Here is a 4,856-nt window from a genome sequence, read left to right as displayed (position 1 = left end):
AGTTCTAGATATTTTTTTATGGTTCAGTAATTAAGTTTTTAATAGTGGGGTAATATATTAAAATTATCTCGATTCTAACCCTTGTCTCTTCAGCTTGTATCCATACCTGTAACCTAAACCCCATTACAACCATGCAAAGACCTTTTGATTAGTGTATCATATCATTTACAAGTGGTTGAGATTTGATTTTCATGCAAGTCTATGGTAATAACTTTTTCATGTTAGACAATCGAGTGCTTAATCTTGAACCTTAAACACTTTGAGTGATTTGAGTGAATCTTTAGTGAGTATGTCATCTCTTGTATATTTAGGACTAAAGTTAATTACTTGAAGGAAGGAGATTACCTATAATTTTATTATCAAAATATTCGATTTAGATTGTTTGAGGCTTCTAATGCCCCTATAGTTTAATTCTCAGTGTATGATTTTTCGTGGAATAATTTGTAACATTATCAATAATACTTATGCGATTGAAAGGAATGAATTCTAGCAGTAAATGAGAATTTTGCTTGAGGACAAGCAAATGCTTAAGAGTGGGGGTTTTTGATAAATGCCAAATTATACATAGTTTTACCCCAAATACTTAGCATATTTATGGATGTTTATTACTAGATTTGTGGATTTTGGTGCTCTTAATATGGTTATTTCATGTTTTGTACTCAGATGAACACCAAGAGTCAAAAGGAGCCAAAAACGAGCAAAAAAGGGGACAAAACGGACCAAATCGAGAAGATGACATGGCCTAAGCCTTGCCACACGGGCTGCTCACATGCCCGTGTCCTTCGAGGGTGTCGACTAGGGCTCTCACGATTCACACGGCCTGGCCATTGACCCACACAGCCATGTGCAATTTAACGGATCGAACATGGCCTGGCAATCAAGTCACACGATGGTGGCACACGGGATTGTCCCTTTTTTTCAAGAGTTGTATTTTACACGAAAAATGATACTTAGGGAGGAAGAAAGCTAATCCAAAGCCTATATAAACACCCTAAGTGTGACCTAAAAGAGGGGCCTCTTCCAGAACTTTTCTGGAATACAGAACCACACGCCGGGAATTACTTGAAGCAAGCTAGACGATCCATCCCAAAAGCCAGAGCTACTCCAAGACTGAAGATCTCCCTCAGAATTCCTTCAGGGTTTTTTAGAGTTTTCTTCATGTTTTGTTATTTTTATACTTTTGAGATGTACTCTTATTTTATTATGAGCTAAACCCCTTAGATACCTAAGGGGGTTAAAACCTATGATGGATCTTGTTATTATTATCTGAACTGTATGATAAATACTCGATTTGTTCTTAACTATGTGTCCTTAATGCTTGAGTTGATATTCCGGGTATTAATTCATGATTTGATGTGCTTATGCAGAGGAGGAATAGACCCTGCCTAAGAGTAGATTTGGCATAATTAAGCGGAGTTGATCGAACACCTAGAAATAGGGTTACGATATTTTGCCAGATTAGGGTGAAACCTAATATGAGAGTCCATTAAGTGATTTACTGCTTCCCTAGGGGTTTAATTAAAAAAGAAATTTCGATTAATTCAACTGAAGGTTAGAACTTATTAGTCTCGAAAGGGATAATAACATAGGTTAGGGAATCTCACAGATCAAGTCAAGTGAATAAATCGTCCGGTTCAGAGTCAGATAACAAGTGAAATCTAGGTGGATTCCTCATTGAGTGTTGTTTTCATCAGTTGCTTTTCTTCAAGTTTTTTTCCAAATTTTCTCTTTGCTTTAATTAAATTAGTTAATTAGTTTAGATAATTAGCTTAATAAACAAACCCTTTTATTCTTAGGCTAGATAATAAAAAGATAGTTATTACTAGTACTTTTGGTTCCCTTGGGTACGATATCCCGATCTTGCCATTACTATACTATTGTTCGATAGGTGCGCTTACTTTTTTGTCGTGATAATAGTTAGTCTAGGTTTGATCTTTATTATAAATATTTATTACTTGTTACGAATCAAGCGATCAATTGTCGTGATGCCCTGTAGGGACATCTGACCTATCAATGTAGGCGCTGATGACTGGGCCACGATGTTGAGGAGGCCGAAGTGTCTGGCAAGTCATGTCATGTAAGGACTGATAGAGATTACCCCCTTTCGATGCCTCTCAGTCTGATGGCGAATGGCGAAAGCAATGAAGTATGCCAAGTCAGTCACGTGTGCATTCGCCATGTACCATAAATAGTAGGCGTCGTTGGTGTTGACGACGCTGGTGCTTTCTCTCCTTCCGGTCAAAGTGTGTGCCAATATGGCATGTAAATAGTATAGAAAAAGGGCGAAAGCTGAGGCTTTCAAGCAGCTGGGGTCGTAGGTGCAAGAGAGTGGTGCCAAAGCTTTCCAGCACGAGGAGGGCAAAATGTGGATATTGCGTGGTAGTGCATTCATGTTCTCCTCCTCTATAAACTCATCGGTATAAAGTCCCAGAACAACTCCAAACTCTGGGACACTCATCACGTGAACTAGACCGCCTAATCGAAAATGAATGGTATCAAGGTCGTCATTGTTCGTCATCACCATCTGTAAATGAAAAGTAGAGCATAATTCTAAAGTTAGCTCTAAATAAATGGGTTCGGTAACAACGAAGAACCATTCCCATGGGTCTGTGGACAGGAGGGCGTGGATGGCATCAGCTAGCTGGACTTGCTCCACGGCAGCCCAGTCGATGCAGTGACCTGTAGTGAGGGGTCGCGCGCGTAGTATCTGAAGTAGCTCCTCCTGCGAAGGTTAAGAAAACTCAAGGAATGGGTACTAAACTTCGGCTGTAGCACGTACCGAGGAAGAACTCGGTCCCCTACGTCTCTTTGAGGATGGGACCACGGCCTTCTTGCCTCTCGATGATGACATAATGTACTTGAAAATGTATGAGCATTGACATAGTAGGTCCAAGATGTGTTAACATTTCACTATATCAAGCGAGAGGTGAAAATTTTATATGATTATTCAGAAGCATTTACTGGAATCAAAGATGTATCATCAGTTAAGCAAGAATCCCAAAACTAGCATATGCTATTTAGTAGTTTAAACAATTCAAATATAGAAAATACTAAAGCAAATTCCTAAAGTATTTAGGTTGAGAAAGTAAACCAAAAGCTGCTGTAGGGTGGTGCATGGGTGTGTTGGTGGCGAGCACGGGCGTGTGGCGTGGGTGTACAGCCATGTGGAGGAAAAATAGAGGGAAAAGAGAGGGGAAAGTGAGGATTAATGCAGGGGGAGTGGATTTTAGGGTGGTTTGACGGTTGGGGAAGTGAGAATTTGGGTGATGGTGGCCGGAATAGAGATTAGGGAGTGGGGAAGGGGAGATTTCGGCTAAGGTTTTGAAAGGAAGAAGAAAATGAATAGTGATTTGCTTATATAGGGGAGGTGCACACGGTCTAGGGCCATGCTCGTGTACTCTGAAGGTGAGCCCGTGTTTTTTGAATTTTGCAATTTAGGTCGTGCCCGGCTACTATCCCACACCCGTGTGTTTGGGGCGTCTGTGGCGCACGGCCATGTCACACGATCGTGCCTAGCTTTGTTCGCTTCACCCACGCCCGTGTGTTAGGGTACCACGCCCGTGTATTGTTGTCCATGGCCTAACGGCACGAGCGTGTCACACACCCATGTCGAAGAAATAGAATTGAACCTTGCTCCTGGCACGCCCTTGTTTTTCCATTCCTACGCCCATGTTCACCTACCAAGTTCACCCACGGCCATGTCGCACGGCCATGGGGATTTATCACATCCCGTATTTTGGGGAAATCATGTCCTGCTTCCATACAGCCGTATCGCACGGTCGTGTCTCTTCCCCTGCTTGGCCACGGCTTTAGGCACACCCGTGTTCCTGGCAATGTGTGCTGAAAAACTTTGCAATTCAAAGATAAATTTAATGATTTAAAGTGGTAGAAATTAAAAATAAAGAAATCAAAACATGTTAGTGCTCGGATTGCTTCCCGAGAAGCGCTTATTTATAGTCTAAGCTCGACTTACCTCTCTAGTGAATGGTCAGGGTGATTCAAGGAGTTTACTCCTCATTCCTGCTATCAATCTCATCAAAATAGGGTTTTAATCGGGTGTTGTTTACCTTAAAAGTACCGTAAGAGGGAATTCCTCATTTGGTGTGGTCGTGACAATGTGGGGATCTGCAGCATCTAGTAAGGATTTATTGCCAACCTTAAGTTGATTAGGAGAGGTATCGGGCTTATTTTGGCGTAGTTTTGGTTTATCATGTGTTCTCAATTTGTGTACTCGCCATTCGTCTAGCTCCTCTATCCGTAGCCTTCGTTCTTCATGAATGCCTCTATTATTTCTGGAACATGGCTAGTGAACTTCTTTGAAGCTCAATTTCTACAAAGTCATATTGTCAGTTTTAGTAGATTGGTGTGGAGTATTACCTTCAATGTTCGATGTGATGCTAGAATTACGAGCTTGAAGGGTGATCGTTTCGTCTCCCACACGAAGTGTAAGATCATCTGTGCTAACATCAATAATTGTTTTAGCAGTTGCTAAAAAGAGCCTCCCTAAAATCAAAGGGGTGTTATTATCCTCTTCTATGTCTAGAACAACAAAATCAACGGGAAATATGAACTTATCTACTTTCACGAGTACATCTTCAATAATACCCCTAGGGAATCTTATAGTTTTATATGCCAATTGAATGCTCATCCTAGTTTGTTTAGGTTTTCCAAGACCTAGTTGCTTAAACATTTTGTAAGGCATGACGTTAATACTCGCCCCTAAATCAGCTAATGCATGACTTATATCTAAACTACCAATTAAGAAAGGAATTGTAAAACTCTCTGGATCTTTCAATTTGTGGGGTAGCTTATTCTGTAGAATAGCTGAGCAGAATGCATTTAGCTCCACATGCGAC

This window comes from Gossypium arboreum, chromosome 10 (assembly GCF_025698485.1).
Source record: "Gossypium arboreum isolate Shixiya-1 chromosome 10, ASM2569848v2, whole genome shotgun sequence".
In the NCBI taxonomy this organism is placed as follows: Eukaryota; Viridiplantae; Streptophyta; class Magnoliopsida; order Malvales; family Malvaceae; genus Gossypium; species Gossypium arboreum.
This window is presented reverse-complemented; position numbering follows the sequence as displayed.